Source organism: Mesoplodon densirostris, chromosome 12 (genome assembly GCF_025265405.1).
Source record: "Mesoplodon densirostris isolate mMesDen1 chromosome 12, mMesDen1 primary haplotype, whole genome shotgun sequence".
Taxonomy (NCBI): domain Eukaryota; kingdom Metazoa; phylum Chordata; class Mammalia; order Artiodactyla; family Ziphiidae; genus Mesoplodon; species Mesoplodon densirostris.
Window position 1 is genome coordinate 85,323,953 of NC_082672.1, and position 27,441 is coordinate 85,351,393.

At 40.9% G+C, this 27,441-nt stretch overlaps 1 non-coding gene across 1 annotated transcript; it reads left to right on the plus strand.

Annotated features, from left to right (window-relative positions):
• Nucleotides 1–21,987: 21,987 nt before the first annotated feature.
• LOC132500466 (small nucleolar RNA SNORA70) lies at nt 21,988–22,124 on the plus strand. Its single transcript, XR_009534054.1, has one exon. It is a non-coding gene; the product is annotated as a small nucleolar RNA SNORA70 (small nucleolar RNA).
• The last annotated feature ends 5,317 nt before the right edge of the window (nt 22,125–27,441 follow it).

Below are 27,441 nucleotides of genomic sequence, written 5' to 3' on the forward strand. Positions count from 1 at the left end.
TATGTGATATTTTTTATAATTTAATTACCATTCCTGAATGTCATTGGTATTAAAAAACAATTTATATAAAATCGTATCATTATTTGACACACATTTGTGGAGTTATTTCTAGCTTTCTATCACTAGAAAAGATAAAGCCTTTTTTATAATACTGAAACAAAATATATCAGTCAGCTATTGTTATGTAACAAAGAACCTCAAAATCTTAGTGGTATACGGCAATAAGTGTTTCTTCTCAAATATCTGTGGGTTGCTTCAGGGTCAGTTCATCTGGGCTCTGCTGGAAAATTCTCCTCACTTGGCAGCTCCCCCTGGGCAAGTTTCCTTTTTATAGATTGGGCTTTGTTCTCTTCCACATGTGCTTACCCTGGGCAAGAGCAAAAGGGCTAGGCTGAGAAATCACACATTGTTACTCTTGCCCACATGCCTGGGCCGAGTACTTCAAAGGGTCAAGCCCAGAGGAAAGAGACAGGGAAGTACCCTCCACCTTGAGTGGGAAGACTTGCAAATTTAGTTACATGTCAAAGGGTATGGATACACGAGAGGCTAAAGAGTTGGGGCAGATAATTTGCTGCACCACACTTCCTAGTTGAACACACGAAAGATATTCCCGATCCTGAATTAGAAGGATTTTTTTCTATTATTTGATTCCTGGGAACACCTCTGAAGATTTGTACAAATTCACTACCCACAACATCACCCTATCATCTCTCTGCCATAATGATTAGACAAGGTGGATAAATATACAAGCAACAGCAGTGGCCCTTTTTCCACTGCAGTCAGACAATGTAGTGACCCTAAGAATAATTCCAGTAATCTTCAAAGCTTCATGGTCTGAAAATTAGCCTAGAAAATGTATTTTTTACAGAAGAAGAGACAAGGTGTTGGGGGTCATCCTTAAGGTACAATATGGAGATACATTTTATTTCTATTTGGTATTAGGTTTATGTAAACACTTAACTTCAGTCATTTCTACAATACCTAACCCTTCATTTCCTGTGTTTAGGTCTACAACACTGTTAACTGTGCAGTGTATGTATTGGGCTGGCTGAAAAGTTGACCCAAGTAACTACTTGGTGAACCCAATAGTATTGAGATCTAAATTGCCTGCTGGTGAAAAAGATCAAATGAGACATTTGTATCTCTGTGTTTCAGTAAAATGGTGAAAGATAGAGAATGAATGAATGAATGATTTAAACTAGAATTAACAATCTCTAAGAATGGTGTAGCAATTAAGACTTGGGGGATAATAATAATGGAGACATTAGCATTTAGGCAGCGATGAAATTGGATGTAGGATAGGATGGGAAATAATGACCATAGAACACTCCTAAAAATGGAGGAAATAATAAAAATGTTAAGTGCTTACACTCATATAGTATTTATTATATGTAGTATACATATATATGTAATAAACAGATGCACTGGTCTAAGCATTTTACATATATTTACTCATTCGATTCCCCCAACAACTCTATGTGATAGGTAACATTGTTACCTCCATTTTAGAGATGAGGAACTCAGGCAAACCAGGAAGGGAAGACTTGGGTTTCACCCCCAGGAATTCTGTCTTTGCAGTCGACTCCCCCAATCAGCTGTCCTGGCACTTCATGAAACTTTCAAAAATACCACTTCTTTGTGATTGTCATCAAAGCTTTATAAGCCCTCAACTACAACTCTTATAGCGTGGCAGTTCATTTTTAGCTTATTTTGGATTCTTCAACCTATGCTGAGCAGCTGTCCTCTTCTGGACTGTAGCATTTTACCATAGTCAAGACTCTTTAGATATGTTATAGAGCATCTTCCAACAATAATGTTCTAAAAAGTGCAAAGCTCTCTTGGGCCTCCCTGGTGGCGCAAGTGGTTGAGAGTCCGCCTGCCGATGCAGGGGATACGGGTTCGTGCCCCGGTCTGGGAGGATCCCATATGCCGCGGAGCGGCTGGGCCCGTGAGCCATGGCCGCTGAGCCTGCGCGTCCGGAGCCTGCGCGTCCGGAGCCTGTGCTCCGCAACGGGGGAGGCCACAACAGTGAGAGGCCTGCATACCGCAAAAAAAAAAAAAAAAAAAAAAAAGTGCAAAGCTCTCTCTAAAGGTAGGGTAGGTGGGCTGTCAGGGTGCAGTGCTCAGAGGAAACAAATCTGATTATTTTGTTCTTGGATCTATAAATAGATGCAATTCTTTCACAGCCTGTTGTACTGATTAATCATGTCTGTTGTCGTCCTATAAATAAGGGCAGGATATTCCTAAAGAGGCAAGCAAAAAAAGCCTTTCACTTTTCCATATTTTTATGTACATTTGTAGATTTTTTAAAAATATTGATGGCTCTGGTTTGTGATAATGTAGTTTCATTTATTCATCAACTATTAAGCACCAACTTTGTGCAAATGAATTATTTGTACATATGAAAAATAAGCATACTAAACTTTATCTTTTATCATGATTATAAAACAGAAATTTTCTTTTAACAGCCAATATAACAACCCAACAGTCAATATAACACCAAATAAAAAATCAGTTTGTATTTGCTGAAGGAGATTATTAGGGTGATGATATTTACCTAATACTGAAAAATATATATATAGGATTTTTATTATTTTTTAAAGTCCATTTATTCTTTTAAAAGTATTTATAGAATTGGACAGAACTAAATTTATCTGGCCAAAGAATGGGCTACTCTTTTAAGAATTGTCTAAATATTATAGAATATGATTGACACATAGGAAATGATGTTGGCCTCTTATTTGTCTTTCATTTAATATGAAAGTGCTCTAAGTTGTTTTAAGAATCGACTACAAATAGGAAGTAAAGCTTGTGAAAAGAAAATATGAATCTAACATTCAAGACATCAAACTCCATTTTATAATTCATAGGTGTACATTCTGAATTTGTAATATTTTCTTTTGATATTTTAATCTAATTTCTCTTGTGGCTGCTTAACTGGTTGGTGAACTTCTGTTGTATTTTATTCCATAGTTGTTAAGTGTTCCATAGCCAATCCATTCGAGCAACCAGATTTACAGTGATAACATTAACCTCAATTGTCTCTGATGTAAAGCAGTGGTTCTCAGATGTGGGCCCCAGGCCATCAGCATCAGCAACTCTTAGGAAGCTGTTAGAAATACATGTTCTAGGGTCCCACACCAGACCTATGTTAGAATCAGAAAGGCTGGGGTAGAGCCCAGAAATCTGTGTTGGATCAAGCCCTCCACCAACGTTTAAGAACCACTGCCACGTATACGTATAACAGATTCACTTTGTTGTACAGCAGAAACTAACACAACATTGTAAAGCAACTATACGCCAATAAAAATTAAAAAATAAAAAATAAGAAGAACCACTGTCATAATCATTGTTTTTTACTGAACAGGAGGGCTTACCACATATAATATCATTCAGAAAGTAGAAATTCAGTCATCCCAAATTACTGAATTTTTAAACTTCCCCAGTGAGTGCCTTAAAATTCCAAAGGAGGATTTGGGGAACCTAAATTATTCATGATTTACTTAAAATGAGTAGCAAATTTATAAACATATCAACCTTAATAGCACTTTAAAAATGAGCATGTTTACACTTAGCTTTTAGTTCCTTCACTAAAATACTCTCTGTTGATGGTATTTTTAAAAATTATTATAATCTGAGTTTAAGAGATATAAACTAATTACAGCTTTCTGCATTAGTCCCAGTATGGAGCATGCAGAGAGATGCAGACAGGATGTTACATGTTTTTTGTTTTGTTTTGTTTTTGTGGTACGCGGGCCTCTCACTGCCGTGGCCTCTCCCGTTGTGGAGCACAGGCTCCGGACGCGCAGGCTCAGCAGCCATGGCTCACGGGCCCAGCCACTCCGCGGCATGTGGGATCTTCCCAGACTGGGGCACGAACCCATGTCCCCTGCATCGGCAGGCAGACTCTCAACCACTGTGCCACCAGGGAAGCCCCCAGGATGTTACTTTTAAGTCGAGATATTAGGCATCCCAAATAGTATCAGAATATTTCTCTTATTCCAGTTCTGTTTTTATACATACAGTAAATATAGTTTAGTTATAAATATATGATTCTATTTCTCAACCCTAGAGATGAAATTCTATCTTCTTTCAATCCTGGAATATGGTGAGATGTATAATAAACAATGGCCTGTTCTCAACTCTTGTGCTTAATTTATTTTCACCATTTTGAGGCTTTACCATGTTACTATAATCTCCAGAGCGACCTAAAGACAGCACCCCCGATGATGTGATGACGGAACAGAACCATCACTCCTTTTAGCTTTAATGACTTGCTAAGACATTTTCATGAATGATTAATCATTTCAGGAACACTAGAAACACCAGACACTCCACCAGCATGGAAAAGGATGTATTTGTTCTTATTTCTCTTTCAAACTCACACTCGACTTCAACATTCATTTTGTAAAAAGAGATCCAAACCTCTTGAAACTAAGTCTATTGTTTGGAAAACAAATTATCCTTTCTTATATTTTACCTCGTGGTCCTTAAGTGTTGATAGCTAACTTGCACTGAGGACGGGGTGCAGGTCCTGGAACTACCCTGACATGATCTTCCCCTCTGCGAGGACTCCAGAGCTAGGGCGCTCTCCTGGGAGGAGTGACCATGGTCCATTAAAATGTGTGGTTTGTCCCCTTCCACAGTGGCTCATGACCAAGAAGTGTAGCTCGCCACAGCTGGCTAGGCATCTTACTTCACAACTTGATAAAATCTAGGAGGGAGTTCCAGAGACTGGGCTGAGAAAATATAGCAACTCCAATTATACAACCAACAAACCAAAAAACAGAGCTAGAAGTTACTATAGAAATGTGAGGATGTCTCCATCTCCAAATGAATATACTGATATTATTTCCATGTGAAAAGTTAAAAATAATTTCTAAGGTTAGTATGAGCTTGGCTCATGACACACTTTCCTTTTAATTAGAGTCTCTTCCATACATACCATCTAATCCATGTGCCTATGCACCATCACTTTATTAAGGCAGGTTGTAATACCCAGCGTTTAGTGAACCCCTGGTATGTGCTAGGCACTCCACTCAATTCTTGACATTTATTATTTTGCTTAATCCTTCTAACAACCTTATGAGGTAAGTATATTATCATCCCCAGTTGGATGATAATATACTTAGGAATGCAATACTTACATGCTATATTACAAGGAGAAACTGAGAGTATTGTAAGTAATGCATGCCTTGCTTACATGCTCTGTGTATATTGTAAGTAATGCATGCATTACTTACATGCTCTGTGCTTGCTTCAGGAAGCAAGCACAGAGCATGTAAGTAATTAGCTCATAATCACAAGGCTGGGAAAAAAAAAATCAGAGCCAAGATTCAAAGAGGCAACGAGCCACTGAGTCAAGAGCCTGCATTCTGAGCACTCAGCTGCCCTCAGCTGCCATGTGCTCTGCAAAAGTGGAAACTAAGTGTACAGAATAAAGTTACCCTGACAGTAAAACTCCAGTGTGCACTCTTTTTAGGAGTTCATTTTAGACATACAGAGCATGTGCCTGTGATAATTACAGTGGTGGGCAATTTACACTCCATTAAGTAAAACTGGGATGATTGAAACATTCCTTTATATTTGGAAGAATAAAAGAAGTTCAGAAAGACACCAGCGATATCCAATTGGTGGCATTTATTTAAATGAAATAGATATAAATTCTGCTCTAGTATCTGATTGTTTTGTAAGCCAGTATGAGTAACACTTTCCGAGGATAAAGGAGGTTAAATCTTTCAAAATGCGAGGATCAAGATCAGACAACCGTATATGGATTACAGTTAATTCCTAAGTCTTAGGCATGGAAATAAATAATACATGTGAAGCACAGTTTCTCTATATTGGCTCCAAAATCATACTTTTCTGTTGTAAGTGTAAAGAAAAATATCTCCATTTCATGATTGAAATTGATGAGTATGAACCTGTTGACAGTATTTTTTTTTTTTTTTTTTTTTTTTTTGCGGTACGCGGGCCTCTCACTGTTGTGGCCTCCCCCGTTGCGGAGCACAGGCTCCGGACGCGCAGGCTCCGGACGTGCAGGCTCAGCGGCCATGGCTCACGGGCCCAGCCGCTCCGCGGCATATGGGATCCTCCCAGACCGGGGCACGAACCCGTATCCCCTGCATCGGCAGGCGGACTCTCAACCACTTGCGCCACCAGGGAGGCCCCTGTTGACAGTATTTGACATTTCTCAACAATCCTATGAAGTAGACAGAAAATGTCTTTATAACTCTATACATCACAGGAAAAAGATGTATAAATAACTAAATAAAGCATTTCAGTGACATGTTCCCCCAAAAAGTTTAGGCAGTTCTTGTTGACTCATTTTCCTTTGATCCGGGAAAAGAGATACGGGGACTTGACTGGCCATCTGCCTTGTCCATCAGCTCTCACTGCACCCCGTTTCATTTGAGAACTTTTCTATTTTTCCCACAGGGAGACAACAGTGAAGCCCAGAAAGGAACAGGCTGTGGAAGATGCGGGGGAATGTGTTGTGGAGTGGACGGAAGAACGGAGAACAGAGGGCCATCACGGGCCCAGCCATCGTGTGACTTAGGACAAGTGATTTAATACTCTCGGTTTCTCCTTGTAATACAGAGCATCTGTGTTTCAGTTTTCAAGTGGAAAGAACAAAAAGTATCTGTATCTCTGCTTGGAAAATGTATTTCTCTGAATGTATGCATAAATGATTAGACTAAAATTGTTCACGGTACCTACCCCTTATTACTAAATGTGACTGCCCAGCATTGGAAGTTTTGTCTCTTTTCTGTCTTCATGGAAGTCTTCCCTTGATATGTATTTTTACACATGTAACAGGTTCTAGTACTTGGAGTTAAAAGATGAGGGTATCATTCTATCCCTGTCATATAAATAAAAACTCCACTTCTTCATTGTTAATTTTTTTTTTACAAGGACAATCTCACCATACGATTGTGTGAATGAAATGGAATGATATCTGTGAAAACTACTTTGTGAACTCTACAGTTAAAATAATGATACTAAGAGGCTTCCCTGGTGGCGCAGTGGTTGAGAGTCTGCCTGCCGATGCAGGGGATATGGGTTTGTGCCCTGGTCCGGGAAGATCCCACATGCCGCGGAGCGGCTGGGCCCTTGAGCCATGGCCGCTGAGCCTGTGCATCTGGAGCCTGTGCTCCACAACGGGAGAGACCACAACAGTGAGAGGCCCGCGTACCGCAAAAAAAATAATAATAATAAAAATAATGATACTAAAAAACAGATGAGTGAACACTTAGTGTTTATTATGCACCAGGCACTTTACATGTACTTCCTCCTTCAACCCTCATAACAACTCTCTAACATAGGCCAGTACTATTATTTCTATTAGTCCTATTTTACAGATGAGGAAACAGGCACAGAGAGTTTAAGAACTTTCCAGAGCCACACAGAATGTGACAGAGATCATATTAAACAAGTTTTATTTATTCCTATCTCCTTTGATTCCAAATGTTCTACATGAATTCTAAGTGGACTCATAGCTGAGCCGTAATGAAACTCAATCTCTGGCTGAATCTTTCCCATTATATTTATGATAATCAACAAATGTCAGCCATAATTTATGTGTGCTAGAAACTGCAACATGCTTCACTATATTCTGTAATTTAATTTGCTGACCTGCCGTAGACAAACCAGTCATGCAGAAGTCTAGAACCAGTGACATTCTGAAATAGCGGTAAATTTAGACCTCTTCCTGCCAGCCAGGGACCCTGGCTTTCACATGCCTGCAGCCTAGACAGACAGTTTTTTGTGTGTGGTTCACATGCCAGGCTTCCTGCACTGACTCCTGATTCTCATTCTGATTTCCTGTTGAATTTGGGTCCTTCTCCTAAATGGGATCTGGAGAGGGGATGTTAGTTCCTCATCTTTTGGAAAGAGCATCTTAATTTTCTTCTGTGAATTTCCTTGTCCCATTGTGTACAGTCTTTTTTAACACTAAAAAAAATCAAGATGCCTTTTTATCTAGCTGAAAGGTGTTCGCATGACACAAGCTGAACCATTTGGAAACTCCCTCTCTAACATTTGACTCCTGTGCAGAATCACTGAAACCAGCTGTAGCTCATTGATCCCAGCCACAGCACGCTGATGAGATTGTTGCACACTTCCTACTCCTAGATTCCCACTGCTGCCTGCTTTCTGCCTTTTTCTAAACCTGATCCTTAGCTTTCCAGTTCGGTCTGTGAGCCACCAGATTTTTTTTTTTTTTTTTTTTTGCGGTATACAGGCCTCTCACTGTTGTGGCCTCTCACGTTGCGGAGCACAGGCTCTGGACGCGTAGGCTCAGCAGCCATGGCTCACGGGCCCAGCCACTCCGCAGCATGTGGGATCTTCCCGGACCGGGGCACGAACCCGTGTCCCCTGCGTCGGCAGGCAGACTCTCAACCACTGTGCCACCAGGGAAGCCTTTACTTCTATTTTGAATGATATAATAATTTACATAATATTTGTTGGAAAGAAATGTTAATCCTACATGCAATTCTATAATATTTGAGAAGTCAAGAAACTTTTTAACATTTTACATTTAAAGTCCATTAATTTTCTGATACAACACTCATTAAGTATTCCCTAAATACTAACAATGAAAGTGATCTATTCTCACTGTTAAAAAAAAAAGAAAATAAAGCAAGTGAGAAAATATAGGATTGGACTTCCCTGGTGGTGCAGTGGTTAAGAATCTGCCTGCCAATGCCAGGGACACGGGTTCTAGCCTTGGTCCAGGAAGATCCCACATGCTGTGGAGCAACTAAGCCCATGTGCCACAACTACTGAGCCTGTGCTCTACAGCCCACGTGCCACAACTACTGAAGCCCGCACGCCTAGAACCCGTGCTCTGCAATAGGAGAAGCCACCGCAATAAGAAGCCCGCGCACCGCAATGAAGAGTAGCCCCTGCTCTCCACAACTAGAGAAAGCCCGTGTGCAACAACGAAGACCCAACACAGCCAAAACCAAAAAATTAATTTATTTTAAAAAATATATAGTATACATTAGAAACAACATATATGGAAATACCTCAGACATTCAGACATGTACTCACAGCCTTTGACTATTTCAGCAAATTTAACTTAATATCCATAGACTATTTTACTTTCTCTGTGTTACCTCCATCACTTTAAATTATAGACTACTTTCCAGATACCATAACTGGTACCTTTTACCATAGTGCCTTTGGATATGAGAGACATCATATGAAACTAAGTTACTGATACACTCATCACTAACCTAGCACTAGAAAGTAAAATCTTAGCATGTGTTGAGAAACACAGTTTTGTTTGTTCATTTGTTTGTTTTGTTTGCAATCATCTAAGGTTAAATGCTGGTTGATGGGTTTGTTATGCAGTGGGTCACTATTGTCCACCTGGAGCTTCATAGGCACAGTGAAATATCATTTATTGATACTAGCTACACACCTGAATGTAGCAGTAACGTCTTGTGTAAGCTGGCCTAGTCTCTCCAGTTGGTCTCAGTATCAATGACAAGATGGCAATACAATATTACTAAATCACTGGAATTGGATGTGCAACCCCAGTTTAATATTTATTTTGTGAGAAATATTTATGACCTATTTCCCTACATTACTCAGAATGCACAGGGAGTCGATTATCAAAACCAAGACGTTTTCATACAAGTTTACCTTTGCCCTGAGTACACTCCTCACATCACACATAGCCCATCCTCAAGTCTTCCAAGCACCCAGTCGAGGGGCACCTTATCTATGAAGTGGTCCCCCAGTGGGGTTGATCACTTCCTGCTCTGTGCCACCACTATGGCCCATACTGAGTTTTATCATCAGGTGTGCATATCTCTGTCCTACTGACAAAGACGGTGGCGGGTATCTTACATCTCCATTTCTCCAACTCTGGATGAGGACTGTGATCCATCTTCTGTGTCCTATACCCACCTGCTGAGTGTTCCTGGAGAAAACCACAAAGGAAGACCTAATCATGCTGCTATATTTTCACTGTTACCAATTTCAGCGTAGCTGCACCCTGAACCTCTTCTTTTTTTCTCATTTTGTCCTCAACTCTCGTCCTCAAGAAATTTCTCAAAGCACCTCTTCTTTCCTCAGAATTTTGAACAAATTCTCCTCATTCTCAGCAAATAACTTTATCTTGTACTTTACATAGAAATTAGAAAAAAGAAAAAGAAAAAAACAGGAATTCTCTTTAATTCCTGCTATCAAACGTAAGCCTGTCCATCTGCAACCATCTTCTCTTTATCAATTTTATAATAATGAAGTTATGTTGGCCTCCTCCTATCAAAGGTAATGAGGTTATTTACATTTTGTATCACATTCTCTCTATGTCATTCTATGTCCTCTCTCCAGTGTCTTTAAATTTTTCCAAATTTCCACACCACAAACAAACAGCCTCCCAGTGTGCCACATCTTCCTCTGACTAACACTCTATTTCTCGTTAATTTAAATAATTTTCTGTGGTATCTACTATTATTTCCCTATCATCCTCATTCTCCTCAATTCGTATTAGGAAATATTGCCTCTCTGATAGGGTTCTTGTGATGATGAAATGTGGTAGTCGGGTAAACAGCACAATAAAAGATGATTGTTATTCCCCATTACTCTTTCAGGACAACCACTCTCCTCTGGAAACACTCTCCTTTCTGGACACAGTGATCCACGCTCTTTGTGTGGTGTCCCCACATCCCTGACACCTCTATATCCTTCTCCCTTATTGGCTTCTCTTCCTCTACCTGATGAGTCACTATGAAGGTCCTCAGGATTCTACTCTCAGGCCTTCTTTTCGCTTCATACAGTCTCTCTCTCTAGGAGAAATATTTGTCCCCATGGTTTTAGTGACCATAATTTTGCCCTATGGGTCAGAGTGCCTAGTTGAAAACACCTGCATATCAACTAGCTTAAGCAGAGAAGGAATGTATTCATATTCGAGTGCTCACAAACTCTGGAGGAGGGTGAGAGAGACAGTCTGTAAAGCTAATCCCAGAAACAGGACCCGTGCTGGGAAGATGTGTTAGTGAAAATGCTGCTGGTGCCTCTGAAGAATGGGAGGGCTCTGCCACTATGCTTCCCCCTACACAGCAAGTTCCTCACATTTCTCACGTATGCACCCAAGTCTCTCAAAATTGTGTCTGGGGCTTCCCTGGTGGCGCAGTGGTTGAGAATCTGCCTGCTAATGCAGGGGACACGGGTTCGAGCCCTGGTCTGGGAAGATCCCATGTGCCACAGTGCAGCTGGACCCGTGAACCACAACTACTGAGCCTGCGTGTCCGGAGCCTGTGCTCCGCAACAAGAGAGGCCATGACAGTGAGAGGCCCGCGCACCGCGATGAAGAGTGGCCCCCGCTTGCCACAACTAGAGAAAGCCCTCGCACAGAAACGAAGACCCAACACAGCCAAAAATAAAAATAAATAAATTAAAAGAAGGCTCAACATTTAAAAAAAAAATTGTGTCTGATTAGGGGAACTTAGGTCACATGTCTGCATCTGTCCTCACTCAGACAGCAAAGAGTCAACAAATGTGAGTTTTCTGATTCCTAGCTGGACAGGATTCATAATATAGAGATTATAAAAAATAGGGAGAGTATTCTAAGACATCAGGTGACCAAAAATGGCAAAGATCCACAGCAGTCCACTCTTACTGACCCGACATTAATATCCTTCTTTCAAAATTAATCTTCCAAATAGCCACAGGCCACCACCCATCCCATTGCAACTACCTATAAACAAATATATCATCACCTTCTCGAGAAGGAAGCAAGCGTTTCGTCAATCATAGTATCCATAGGACCAGTGATTTTCATGACAGTTGGCCCACTGATTTATTTCTTTTACTGAAAAATGAGTTCTCAAAAAGGCAGAACTGTTGTGTGCAAAGTCTTAACACTAAATATGATATTTCATAAAGTCTGTGAATGACGGTGCTGGAGGAAGGAGAATGAGCATGGATGCGAAAATAAATCCAAATTAAGCATTTATCCTACTAAGGACAAATTTCTATTCCATAATGGAAGCAGCCTTACATAATTAATTTACCACCCCAAACTGGATAGCTTCCCTGGGGTATAGAACCCTACTGGGGCCTTAGGATTGTTTCCTGATGCAGAAAAATCAGGTAATCAGCAGCTGTGGTGTCCAGGTCAGCCTTGTTGTGGGGAAATCCATCGAAATCCACTGTCCTTGGCACCATGGTCACTTTATTCCTGAGTGTACTGGGCAGATTCTGGGGTGACTGGGAAGGGATCAGACCTTCATCCATCAGGAGGGTCATTTTGTCCAACTGATTACTGAGAGCCTCTTCCACGGTGGGGACCTTTTACAGAGTATTCACCTGGGATACAGTTGAGAAATAAGTCCATAAATCTAACCCCAAACTTCCTTTTCACCATCACTTCAAGTTTCTTCCATCAAGTGCCAGACCAACCAGTTAAACTGTTGCTTATTACTCATGAGTCAGCATAGAGCCAGCCTTCAGCCATATCTCTCTCTAAGCAGAACACAAAATATGAACTTGAACTTGAACACTTGAACTTCTGTATTTTGAGAGGATATTCTTTTTCTACTGTCTTTATGGCCACCTCTGAATGGGTTTAATGTGACAGCTCTCCAGTTCTGATTAGTGCCACCATGTGGTGCTAAGTGAACTAGGCTCAGATTATTTCCTTCTCAATCTGTTTGTTATAGGACCTCCTCATGAGTTATGAAAGCAAGTTGATGGGGAATGATAGTAGAAAACCAGTGGGACACTGGGATTATGACATTACAAAAGTTCTCTCCTTGAACCAAACTCTAGTCAGTCTCCTCTGATCCCTCTCTTTGACAAAGCCTCAACTTTGGCCAAAAGGACTGCAGACTCTGAGCGCAAATTATTTAGTTCCTCACCTACAAACACACACACACACGTGGGTGCGCACACCCCACATTAAAAGACTTGAACGGCACTAGCATAATTTCTAACAGCTCAAGGCTGCATCCCTAGGATGACCCTAACCCCCTAGGATGAAAGAAAACTCAAGGCTGCTCAAAGAATATACTGTGTGTTCTAGCCAATACCTCATCAGGTAGGCCTCTGACTTTCTTAGAGCATTTGCTAAAAAGAGCTTACAACTGTGAACCCTTCCCCTACTCCTTTGAGATATACAGGTATGTCCTTGAACTCAGGAATGTCTTCTCAAGGTCCTGAAAGTTCATTCCTTTGAAATGTAATCACCATTAGGAAGGACAGTGCCTCTGTCTCCAGGTCACGGTGGTAGGAAAGAATCCTAACTTCAATAACTGCCAGCTGACAGACTCAGCTGGCCTCAATGCATTTATATTGACTAACCCTTTGCAATGTTTTCACTTCCCTGGCTCTGCTCAAGCCTCCTCCAGGCTCCTACCTCACTCCCTCATTCTGCTCTTCTGCCCAGTCATGTTTGTAAAACTTGAAGTTGAGTTTAATTTACCCTGAACCCCCTTCCCTATTGCAATAATTATGCTGTATTATATAGTATATTGATTAAAAACTGTTTATCACTTTATTGTCCAGTTTTATTTATTTTTTACTTGTCTTTTTGTGGCTACATGTGATGCCTTTTTAAAATAAAAGAATAACTGACTTAATTTCTTTTCCTAGTTCTGTGAAAAATGCCACTGGTATTTTGATAGGGACTGCTCTCCAGTATGCAAGTCCCTCTGGCCTTCAAAGCCAGACATTCTGGGGACTCATCTTCCTGGTGCAGCCCCCCATGCTGAGGAGCTCAAACCCCTCACTCCTTGGGGAGAACCTCTGCAACTGTGATTATAGGGACTGCTCTCCAGTATGCAAGTCCCTCTGGCCTTCAAAGCCAGACATTCTGGGGACTCATCTTCCTGGTGCAGCCCCCCATGCTGAGGAGCTCAAACCCCTCACTCCTTGGGGAGAACCTCTGCAACTGTGATTATCCTACCATTATCCTTCCCTGGGGCTGTGGGTCTTGATTATATCGCATCTCCACCTCTCCTACCCATCTTGTTGTGGTTCCTTCTTTGTATCTTTAGTTGTGGAAAATCTTTTCTGCTAGTCTCCAGGTCATTCTCATAGATAGTTGCTCTGTAAATAGTTGTAATTTTGGTGTGCCCATGGGAGGGGGTAAGGTCAGGGACACCCTACTCTGCCATCTTGGACGCACTTCAATTTCCAGCTTCTTTTATTTTTGATTGACAAATGTGTTTATGCAACTTATTTGTCCTTCAGGACCTGTTTGAGGTCAAACATGTATATATGATTTCTAATTGATGGGTTATTGCCGGGCGTAATCAGTTCTAGAGCTTGGACTATTAGGTAACACCGAGTTTATGAATATAAGATCAGGTCATTTGGTGCTCTATTGCTAGCTGTCCAGTGCCTATCATGATCTTGTTTCTACGAGAAAACCAAAAACTGTTAATCAAAAGGAAAGAGTTACTGGCAAAGAGGTTGCAATTTTGCTTCAAAACCTTGGGTACCTATACTATGATTCTCCTATTAAGACTTGACACACGCTTTACACAACATCTCCTCTGCCACAGATACTTTGGACACAATCAGATTGGTTGTCATAGGGCCCATTGGAGAGTTGCTTTCATGGCATGTGGTCCAACTAAAAAGCCTTCTCTTGCTGAGACTCCCTTTAAAAAAGGCATCCTTGGAGTCCCTTGGCAAATCAATCAAGCAGCCAACACAAACGTGGTGATAATTTTCTCCAATATCCATAGAAATTCACTGGACTTCTTTTTTAGAGAATTATGGGGCAAGGTACAGCAACTTGCCTTTCACTTCAAATAGTATATCGTACCATGTCCTATACACAGGATAATCAGAAACTTTTCTAAGGTGGCAGACCTCTGTATTTTCATGATATTTATTACCCAGACTTTAGCATGCATACAAAATTTGTCCACCTAAAATCTAGAGTACTTGCTTTCAAATTCCTTTCCTCATGATGTTGTTAATATAGTGAACTTGGTTGATGCTCCCTGACATTGTGAGAAGATCAAGGTCCCCCTAGAATTATGGTACAGAGGCATAAATGTAATGCAGTTCTGAAGACAAGATAGTAAAGATGTACTGCTGTTTGTACCAGGTAAAAGCAAACTGTTACTGTTGTTCTCTAGTATTCCTATTAGGATAGGAAATGGTATTTACTATATCAGTAGCTGCATTCCAAGTGCTATTCCAAGCCTGTTTTTTAAAATTTTCCTCATGAAATAAGGCTGAATCTAAAACAGTACTTGAAATTAGAATTAATACCTAATTAAATGTAGGAAAGTCTACTTTGGTGGGAATATAAATCCTTATAATTCCACCTGAGATATGATAACACTTTGGTTTTTAATTTTAAAATTTAAACTTAAAGGCAAAGAATAGGTCCAGGAACTTCTACTTAGCCAGCCATAATAGAGTTTGCTCCATGAGTTATGAATCCAATCTGAAAATCATTCCAGTTACTGATTATATTTATTCCAACTATCACAAGGAACTAGGGAAATAGCAACAGGATGTTTGCAAACTCACAGGGCCTACTTTGAAATATATTCGCACCCAACCTCCCTTGCTATGGACTGAATGTTTGTGTCCCTCCCCAAATTACTGTGTTGGAGCCCTAAGCCCCAATGCAACAGTATTGGAAGGTGGAGCCTTTGGGAGGTAATGACATTTAGATGAGTCTTGAAGGTAGGCTGACTCTACTGGCATCTTGGTCTCAAATATCCCAGAACGGTGAGAAAAAAATCTGTTGTTCAAGCCACCCAGCTGTGGTATTTTGTTGTAGTAGACCAAGCTGGCTGAGACATCCATTAATCACCTGACCCCCAATAAACCCAGCATTTTTAGTGAATTACAAAAGTGGCTCAGCCAGTAGTATAAACTCAGAGTTGGTGTCCAAAACTCAACAAAGTGTCCGGGTATTTCTCTTCCTTTAGGGCTCTCCCAAATGCCTTCTTTTTGATTCTAGTGTCCACATCTTTTCCATTCACCATGCTATTACTAAGGAGTCTGACGAAGAGGTGAATTCAAGCTAATCTGAATTTCAGCAACCCAGAGCATCAGGCCTGATGTTTTATTCTTAACTATGTCAATCTTGCTGTTGCAACAAATACTTTGGACAGACACAGCAAGTCCCTGATTCTCTTCACATCTGCCTTGAGCCAAGAATTTAAAACTCTGATCTAATCATTTTCTGTCCCTAAGCTCCCCAGTCCAGCTAGAAGCAGCCGGTCTTCCTTCTCTTCCTGGTAATCCTCAGTCCTCCCTACTCATTCTTTATCAACAGCTACATGCTTTTCCGAAGTCTTGTCTTCAATAGCCATTTCATTGTAGAGGATGATTTAAGTACCTTTTTAACGTGCTCTGCCATTAACCACCAGAGTCCCCAGTTCTGGACTAGCTAGATCTTCAATACCTGAAAGCTCAACCAGGTTAAATAACCCACTCACTGATTTCCACTTCTTTGAGGGCTTGTTGCCTTTCCTGGAACCAAATACCATAGTGGTCAGGCTCGTAATTGCAAATATTGTAAAATATTCTGATTTATTTAAAGAGAAAATGGATTTTTAAAGGGAACTTATGAGCTAATGTAAATTAGGGAAGAGTCAGAGGATCAGATTCTGAAGCTACCCATCCAGGAGCAATGACACTGCACCAAAGGGGCAGCTCCGGAAAAGATACCACGGCCATATGCCACTTGGGACTGACTGCCCTCAGGGTTGGAAGCCTGATGCTCCACTCCCTTCCTTTCCTCCACACCCAGAAAGAGCCAGAGTCTCTGTCATCACATGTGCTAGAGCATGTATTCTTCCTTTCATGGTCACCTCTTCACAGTTCTAACTTTCTAATGCAAATCTCAAGTGGGTTCAAATGACTGGAAAAATCTAAGTCGCATGCCTGCATCTAAAACTGCAAGAGGGTCTGGAATATAAATATTCTGTCCTCTGTCTTGTGAAGATAGATTAATAATATGAGGAGTTACCAAAGTTTAGGCAAAATACTGGGGCATCACACGTGATAAGTATTCACTACATGCGCCATATGTTAAGATCACCTAAAATGACATCCTCAATTCTGTGGTAGCCATTACTAGCACTCACAAAAAAATTTATGGATCTCTTCCTCTTCCTAGAAGATAATTGGAAACTGCAGCAGAGGTCATATAACTTCCCTTGGCTGATGTAATGTAAATGGAAGTGACAAGTGTCATGTCAGGACAGGACATATTTGAGCTGATATGCCTTCTATGTACTCTCTCGCCTTGCCACAGTCAACGCTGAAGCCCCCAGTAGAGGCGGCAGCATCACAACAAAGTAAGTCTTCAATCAGCCTGGGTGTCTACATGATCTGGAAAACTCCCTTCTTGATCTACCATGGACATGTAGCAAAAGCAAGAAATAAAACTTGTTCTGGGCTTCCCTGGTGGCGCAGTGGTTGAGAGTCCGCCTGCCGATGCAGGGGACACGGGTTCATGCCCCGGTCTGGGAGGATCCCACATGCCATGGAGCAGCTGGGCCCGTGAGCCATGGCCACTGAGCCTGCGCGTCCGGAGCCTGTGCTCCGTAACGGGAGAGGCCACGGCAGTGAGAGGCCCGCGTACTGCAAAACAACAACAACAACAACAAAAACTTGTTCTAATTTCCTGAAATTTTGCTGTGACATAATCCAGCCCATGCTGACGGACAGAAGCCCAGACCTCTCTTCTGACTGCACCTTTTATACTATACATAGCTAACAGCTTGCAAGTCATGACACAGGACTATTGTACAACACGTCACGTTCAACATGTCCAAAACAGAACTCATGAACTCTTCCATAAATTATTCTTCCTCCAGTGTTACCTACCTCAATAAATCCTCCAACAACTGTATGTTTGATCAATTTAAAAACTTAAGAATCTTTCCTGATTCTTCCTATTTTCTATTACTCACATGCTGTCAATGTCCAGGTGCTATGGTTTTTCACTTCCTCTATGTTTCTCTAGTCCTGGACCCTACTTCCAATAGCCTAGTCCAAAAAAACCCCATCATCTCTTACATAATTTAATGAAATAGCCTCATACCTAGTTACCCCCCATTTATCACTGCCTTACAAGCCAGCCCCCATGCTACTGCCAACATGGTTCTTCAGGTGATTGTTTAGTTTTAAGTATAGATTTAAAACCTCTTCATTAAAGCCACCAATGGCTTCTCATTTCTTAGTGTAAGTTGGAATTCCTGACTGAGACCTTTAAGGTTCTATGTGGTCTAGCCTTTTGCTCATCAGATCTTCATACTGTTCTCTGCAAGTGCTGACTGGCATTCAGTTCTGAAGACTTGCTATCCTTTTCCTCAGCTCAGAGCTTCTGTTCTGCTGTTGTGTCCTTTATCTGCAGTCACTTCCCCAACCACCCAATACATCCACTACCACCACCACCTCTATCTTACGACATCACTCAGTCTCTGATGCCAGGGCCTCATCTACATCTCTGTTTAATGCTGTTGCTTCAGGAAACAAGTCTTCATCCTTGGTCCTCTGGACCAGTGATATGCTCCCAAAGTATTTCATACTTAATGTTCACTCATGCCGTCCTCTTGTTGTATCTTATCTTTGTTTTCTCAAAATAGTCTTTACATTCCATGATGAAGAAAACATTGGCAAGATTGCCACTGTTTCTTCAATGTCTAACACGACAAAGGCCATCAATAGTATTGTTCTGAATGAGGGTTTGTCTTTGAATAAATGAATGACACTTAGAAGATGCTTTTACACATTTATCATCTTCCAGTTTTTCAGTTGTTCTGCCTACTTAAGTCTATGTCCAACTATTTTATTTTAAAAGGAAGGAAGTTCTTTTTAAAAAAAATTAATGTATTTATTTATTTATTTTTGGCTGCGTTGGGTCTTCATCACTGCGTGTGGTCGTTCTCTAGTTGCAGCGAGCGGGGGCTACTCTTTGTTGTGGTGCACAGGCTTCTCACTGCAGTGGCTTCTCTTGCTGTGAAGCACGGGCTCTAGGCATGCAGGCTTCAGTAGTTGTGGCATGTACACTCAGTAGTTGTGGCTCACGGGCTCTAGAGCGCAGGCTCAGTAGTTGTGGCACATGGGCTTAGTTGCTCCGCGGCATGTGGGTGGGATCTTCCTGGACCAGGGATCGAACCTGTGTCCCCTGCATTGGCAGGCGGACTCCTAACCACTGTGCCACCAGGGAAGCCCATATCCAGCTATTTTTTAACTTCATAGTTTTAAAAATTACCATTGTTTGTTGTTTACATGATGTTGTTTGCCCATCTGTTCTTTATTTTGTTTTATTTTTCTATGTCCAGTTTACTGCTAGCATGGAATCATTTTAGTTTCAATTTTCTAAACTGTTTGGAAACCAGGGGTTGGTTTCTTTAATTCTCATACCTCATGCACAGAATGCTGACAATTTTTTGGATTCAAGCTTTTGCCGAAACTATTAAATATCCTTCATATCTGGGGAGGTAGAGAAAATTCTGATACTTTGATTTTTTTTCTCCTCCAAATTAAAGAAAGCCTATTTTAGAATAAAAATATCCGTAGCTTGATCTGTGTGAATGCCCTAACCCCTACATCCAGAAAGCATTTTAGCAAATCAGTCAAATATTAAAACCTAGATTTGAAATAACATCTCTCTGAAAATCGTTTTTAGAATTTAATAGGACTGATAATATCTTGTTAACAAAAACTCTGTTGTTTAAATATATTCCATATTCCAGCTACATAATCTTTTTATATAACAATCTAAGTAATGAGATAGGAAGAACGGATAAATTTTCACATAGATTAAGTCAGTTGCAAATGTATCTGAAGCATAATCCATTGGTGGGATGTAGGAGGGATGTTTAAAAGCCCATTTAAAGAGTAATTTATGAGTCTTCCAGGATATTTGGTCTCTAATCAATAAATCGTGAGCCAGTGGGACTTCTTATTGAACATCGTGTCTGCGATAGCTAGCAGCAATTTGGCAGGTCCCGCAGCTGATTTTTTCAAGTGAATCCAAATCCTCCACAGACCTCTCTTACTTTCCAACACAGTGTTTCTTTAGGGGTGCATGGCAGCTGTCATAATGTTTTCCTCCGTACTGTGTTAAAGAATTGAGAAAACTGCTATACAAATGCAAATTTAGGGGCCTTAATGGATTTTCTCTTGAAGCTGCCTGGATATTGTTCAGAGAAATAAAGAAATAACAAGCTTCTCAGCAAACATCAAGGGGGAGAAGTTAAAATGCAGTTGCATTTGCCACATTTTTACAGAACACTTTAGTGTAATTGAAGTATTGTCTGCAATGAATTTTTCTATATCTTTAGAGGACACATAACTCTTAGGTGCAAGTATGAGTCAGAAACTACTTAGACTTCTATTGTGGACAAGACTGTTTGTCTACCATCATGAGGAGGTCAAAGATCCTTTCAAGGATTTTATTACAAGTAGAGAGGTTTACAGCCTGGCAGGTTCCATAATAGTATAATTATAATCTGAAACCTCTGAAAAATCTCTCTTGTAGTGAAATTTAGAGGAAATTTAAAACCTCATCAGGGGAATGCCCTGGCGATCCAGTGGTTAGGACTCCACGCTATCACTGCAAGGGACCCGGGTTCGATCACTGCAAGGGACCCGGGTTCGACCCCTGGTCAGGGAACTGAGATCCCACAAGCCGTGTGGTACAGCCCAAAATAAATACATAAAACCTCATCAGTACATCTGCTTTGCTTATCATGGTTCACACTCAGGGAAGATCCACTTTATGTTTTCTTCTGTTGAGAGTTCTCGGATGTGTGTCATTATGCCCAGGAGACATGAAATCTTCTGAAGTCAGGACATACGCATCAATGTCTATATTTACCATGTCTCTGAATCTTTGACATCTGGGCCCTTGCTGATCCTGGAGAGACTGTCCCTGCCAGGGCTAGCCAATTCCTAAAGGTAGGGAACTACTGGGCTGAGAGCACAGCTTTCATATGCAAACCATCCAATCCAAAAGCCATACCCCAACTCTCCTGTAGGGGCTTTCACAGACCTCTTACATTCTGGGTACCCTCCACCTGCCCGAATCACTCCAGGGCCAGGTGCCAGATAACTAGGGACAGTCCCTAGACCCCAGAGCCTGCTGAAATGATCCAAACTAACCAATCCTGAACATGCTTACACTGCTTGCCCATACTGTCCTATGGAAACCACAGGAAAGACTATCGCCCTTGTGTTCCCTGCTCCGTCAGCCTCTTACCTAACCCTGTGGCTTCCACACATGGCCCCTCATGGGATGGTACACCCCTCTCCTCTTGGCATCTGTGACTTTAATTATCTGTCTTTTCAAGAACAATCATCCTCTGATCTGTTGGTCTCCTCATACCTGAATAATAATTTTAAAATAATATCCTAGGTTGCACAGTATTCCCGGGGATGCTAATGGTCATTAATTTGGTCCGAGTGGGTGTCTCCTTTCTAGGTGATTTGAAAGGTGTCAACAAGTTTTCTAAATCAAAACTACCTGCGACCAACCTGCTCAAATATATACTAGTCATTTTAACTAGATTAAGGAATGACATTGTTTGAGAGTGGTAATGTAGTCATTTTCCTTTAGCTGTATCTCATGAGAAAATGATCTTAACTCTTAGGCACCTAGCAGAGCACAAGATGTAAAGAGGGGGCTGTAATGTGTGGATTTACGTAAGAGTGAGGAAGGTGCAGATATCCAGGCGTGCGAGCCCTGAGCAGCCAGGAGCCTAACTGCAGAAGGGATAGCAAGAAAAAAGAGGGAACAGGAGCTCCAGGTAAATGTCGACAGTTTCACATTTTAGATAAGGCCCAACCTTGGCATTAGGTTATCTTCAGACACTTCTTTATTCACAATTGGATATTTTTCTAAAATCATTCTTTTTTTTTAATAACATAACCGTCTGTTTTTCTTAGGAGAGATAATGTACAATTAGTACATTTTAATTTGCTAATCCAATGTGCCTTGCCCACACTCAAAGGAAACAAATGTAAAGTAAAAAATGTCTTAGATGTTTGTAGCCAATTAAGTTGACTGCACTCTTTTCCCCATGAGGGCCCGGTGTGCAATGTCTGCAAACAGCAGCCTCCTGGGTATAGTGTACGCAGCCTATTGCCTGCATGGTTTGCCCTAAGGGACCTTGGAGACAGCCCTTTCCAGTGGACATTAGTGACTGGCATGCTGTCCCTAATCTAGGCTCCAGACAGGTATGTGCGGTGCCCTTGGAAAGCCCCGGGGCACAGTGGCCAGGGTCCACATTGGCCAAGTCATAATGTCCATCCACCCCAAGCTGCAGAACAAGGAGCATGTGATTGAGGCCCTCTGCATGGCCAAGTTCAAGTCCCCTGGCCGCCAGAAGATCCACATCTCCAAGAAGTGGGGATTTACTAAGTTTAATGCAGACGAGTTTGAAAACATGGTGGCAGAAAAGCGGCTCATCCCTGATGGCTGTGGGGTCGGATACATCCCTAATCGTGACCCTCTGGACACATGATGGGCCCTGTGCTCGTGAGAGCCTTGGCACTGTCTGCTCCGTACTCTTGCCCACCAATAAATCCTACTTTCCTGTCAAAAAAAAAAAAAGATGTCTTAGACGTATGAGGTAAAACTTGCCAGAATTCAGCTTTCAGGACAGAAAGCTCAGGATAGGTTAGAGGTTCTGGCGATTTGAAAGGGCAGGCAGCTCAGTGTCCAGAGACTACAGTTAAGAGAGTTCTGGAACTCAGAAGCCCATAACGAAGCCTGCTCGCGTGCACAAGCCGTCTCCCATCTCTGGTGGAGGTCTGGCTTGATCAGCATCCCATGAGCACTTACGATTCTCAGTCCTGCCTCACCCACCTACACTTGATCCTCAGCACAGAAGTCCGAGTAATCCTGGAAGTCAGATGGTGTCACTCCCCTGCTCAAAATCCTCCGGTGACCCAGACAGACTCTAAGAAGAGCCAGAATCCTTGCGTCACACACAAGATGCTCTACTTTCTGAACACCCATTGTCTCTGACCTATTTCCTTTCCTTCTCCTCCTCACTTCTTCTGCTGCAGCCCCCCTTATTGTTCAAGAACATTCCAGGCACACCCTCACCTCAAGTCTTCTCTACTTGTTGCTTTCCACATCTGGAGATTTCTCTTCCTAAATATCCATCTGTACCCAGGGAACTGAAAATGGCTAAAGATAAACATACAACCTCACATTCTTGAGGTCCGTTCACAAATGCTGTCTTCTCTGTGAGGTCGCTCAGACCATCCTATGTTAACTTGCAAGCTTCCTCCTGACCACATCACCAACTTTCTTCCCTGCTTTAGTGTTCTTAACATTTATCGACTTCTTACACACCACATATGTTATTTATTTATTTTTTATTTCCTATCTATTCACATTAGAATATAAGACACTGGAGGTAAGGGGTTTTGGTTTTTTGTTCATTGTCTTATGCCCCATATAAAACACAGTAAATAGTGCCTAACTTATACAGACCTCAGAAATATGTGTTCATTGAATAAATGAAAGACATTCCGTTAGATGCTTGACACAGAGTTAAGCATCAATAATTATTCCCATCCCTGGGGAATGCCATACACAGGTGGGTGGCAGAACCAATATTTACAACACAAACTTGTAAATCTAAGTTGTTAGAAAAAGGTGGGGTGACTTGTACCAAAGTAGTGGTGCTGAGGACTCTTAAAGCTCTACGGTGGTGCTGAGGACTCCTAAAGCTCTTGAGAACAGAATGTCCCTCTCAGAGGAGATGGCCCCTCTCCTGGTCACTAAAGGATGGCAATGACACAAAGCCATTGCAAACATGATGAATGGACATTCTGACCAGTCTGAAACAGCCCCATTTTAAATACTCACGGCAATTGATAATTCAGATGGATAAATGAAGATGGTTAGTCCTTTTACAAAAATGCCGTAGAGATGCTCAAAATAGTGCTCCTGATTCATTTAAAATATTTACATTTGAAATAAAAAATTTTAAACTTCTGCTCTAGTCATTATCTACTGAGCTCCTAACCATGTGTCAGGCATTGTGCTTGGAGCTAGGAGGGAAGGAAAGATAAAGAGGATGTAACCTCAAGACTGTGGGAGCAGAGAGTATACCTGTCTGCTTATAGATAATTTTAATAATAGAATGGCAGAAGGCTTATTCCTTAAAACTGCTAATTACCATAAACTCATTAGAGATGAATGCAAATTCTTCATGGAGATACTTGTCATCAATAAGAAGGTTAGGGGAAAGGACAGACTGTCTTAAAGCAAATGCATTATCCGGAGTTAGAATCTCTCTTGGTTTTCCCTGATGCTTAACCTCAAAGAAACTCCACTGTTCTCAGTCACTTCCCTAACAGTAATGAATGCCATATCTGTATCTTCTGGATACACAATTCCCCCCAAGCACACCATGCTCTGAGTTCATTTAATTCATCACCTTATTGGGTACCTGCTTTGTATGCATATTTTGTTCATGACATTCCCTTTCTTTCCTTCCCCATCAATCAAATCTCTGCTCATCTTTTATACCCTATTCACATGCTACTTCAGTGAATTATCCCCTGAATTCCCTAGCTTGCCACTCAATCCACTTACCCATCTGTGCTTCCATAACTTATGACACCACTTAACTAGTATTAGTTGAGTACTTCCTCTATGTCAGGTCTATCTCTAAAGTAAGGGATTGTAAATATAAACAAAACAGAAAGAAAATTCCTTCCTGCATGACACTTAAAATCTGGAACATGGTTTATGCCATAAGGAAATAAATATGTTGTCAAGTGGTGATAAATGGTATTTAAAATAAAGTGGTGTAACATCATCAGAGTCCTTCCCTGATTTCCTCATTATATACAAAGGAATGGGATAATCAAGGAAGGATGCTGAGGAGATGGCATTTGAGCAGATACTTGAAGGGATGCTTTGCATGCAGAAGCACATGCAAAGGCCCTGAGGCAGGAACATGTTTGGGAGCTCTAAGAAGAGTAAGTAGGTTAATGTGTCCTGGGCACATTGGTGGGGGAGGCGTTCAGAGAGATGGTTGAGCCAAGTCATACTGTGACCTTACCAAGGACTTCAGAATTTAAGTGTGATGAGAGGCCATAGGAAGGTTTTGGACATGAGAATTACACCATCTAAAAGATTACTCTGGCCGCTATGTAGAGAAGAGACTGGAAGGGGACAGGAGTGGAAGCAGCAAGTTCAGAGGGAGATTATCCCTGCTGAGAAATACTGGTGTCACTTATTTTGTATTTAGTTGCTTATGTTTTTTTACTGTAAATTGCTTAAAGGTGGACCTTGATTTGTTCATTTTTTATTGTCAGTATCCAGCAAATGCCTGGCACTTAGTAGATGTTTAATAAGTGCTTACGGAAGGAAGGAGGGAAGCATTGAGTAAATAATTAATGAATATGATGATTCTTGAATCTAGTCAGAAGCAACTCAGATGGGAAAGTGTGGCTCTTTCCGAAAAACAATACAAAAAGAAAAGTCTTCCTTATTTTTTAGTGAAAGGAACAAATTTGGGTTTTTGTCAGAAAATTGGAAAAGTTGGGTCCTACTCGTGTTCCAACACCAAAAATGAATGTACAGCCATGAAGATGGCTTCATTCTGCAAAAACTAACCAATTGGTTTTAAGAGTTATTGGAAACAGAAAGAAAGAATGGCTCACATTTATTGGAAGTGGGCGATGTTTCTAAACCAGAGAGAAATACTTCTTCCTTCTCTCTTAATGGGTGGTACTGTGCTCTTTTGGGCTTACAGAAAGCCAAGGCCATTGAGCAGATGGTCCATTATTGGGGTAGAGGAAAACAAATCTCTCATCTGAAATTAATTTAATTTGAGAAGAAAATTTTCACTTTCACAGACGTACTTGAAGTTGGCACAAAAATGAGAACATGTTGAATTTAAATCAATTTCTCTGATTCCTTATGTTTTCTGTTATCTATTAGTCAAATGCTTTTCTGCTATATTTGGCAAAATAACAATAAAGAATAAACTTTCATCCTAAATACATTGATTAATCACCCAAGAAGCACTTGTAACAAGAATGTGCTTAGGACTTCATTTAAAAATTCCAATTCAGTCCCGGCCACAAGAAATTTAACATTTGAACAATCAGTTTCACTCATAAACCAAGCCTTTGGATAGGAAAATCAGGAAAAAATGGGCAGTCTCACTGTGCCTGAGTCACAAGCATGCAATTCACCTTGTCTGGAAAGACGGTTAAGGATGTCCTGATGAGTAACTGTAGATGGTTATAATGTCTCTGAGAATTTGGGGTAAAAATATACCCACATTCAGACACAGGTTTACAGTACACACTCAGTGATGTCTGAGCACATGATAGACACTAAAGAAACTCCTTCTTGGAATATTCTTAATCCCTGGCACCCTACATCACAGTCTTATTTTTACATTTTACATTGTCTATGGAATCTGCTTCAACCTTAGGGGATTTGTTGGTAAATGGCCGTTCTATTTTTGAGTTGTTTGGGAGGAAACACTGGAGGTCTCCTTAACTCCTCTTTGTCTCACATACTCTGCATCTAATTCATCAATAAATCCTGTCAGCTCCATCTTTCAAATACACCCAGAATCTTCCTGCTTCTCACTGCTCTGCTGCCATCATTATCTTTCTTCTGGAATATTGCAAGTTCCCTAGCTTGTCTCCCTGCTTCTGACTTCAGCAGCCACAGGGAGGCAGGTAAAAATACATCTCTCCTCTCCTCAGTCCCCACAATGGTTTTGCATCAGGGTAACAGACAAAGTCAGTAGAATATAAGGCACTATGTGACCTGTGTCTCCTAGACTCCTTTACTTTTCTAACCTCATCTCCTATGATTTTCCCCTTTATTCACTCTGTACCAGCCACGTCTCTGGCAAAACTCAGATATGGTGTTGCCTCAGGGCCTTTGCATATGCTATTCTCTCTTTCTGGTTTGCTTGTCTCCAGGTATTTGCATAGCTCGTTACTTTATTTCTTTGAGGATTTATTGAAAAGTCATCTTCTAAGTGAGGCCACCCTCTCTAAAATTGCCATACCACACCACACGTGCCTATCTCCCTTCCTGCTGTATTTTACTTCCTGGTATTCACTCCAATGTGGTAGACTGTATATTTTATATACATTTCATAATTATCTTTTCCTCTACTAGAATAGAAACTCCAAGAGGACAGAGATTTATCTATGTTCACCACTGTATCCCCTAGACACTAGAAGAGTGCCTGGTACACGCTAAAGATGTAATAAATAATTTTGAATTAATTGATTAATTTATAATTTTGAATTCTCCCTATCCAAATACATTTTATTTACAAATAATAATCTATGAGACTTAATTTTGGGTTTTTTCTAGATAGAGTGTTTATGAAAATCCTTGGTTCTTTTGCTTCAGTCATAAAGTGAAAGCAATAAAAAAATTAAGAAATATGAAAAATGAGAAAGTTAGCATGAGGAGAAGGAATCATAATATGTGGA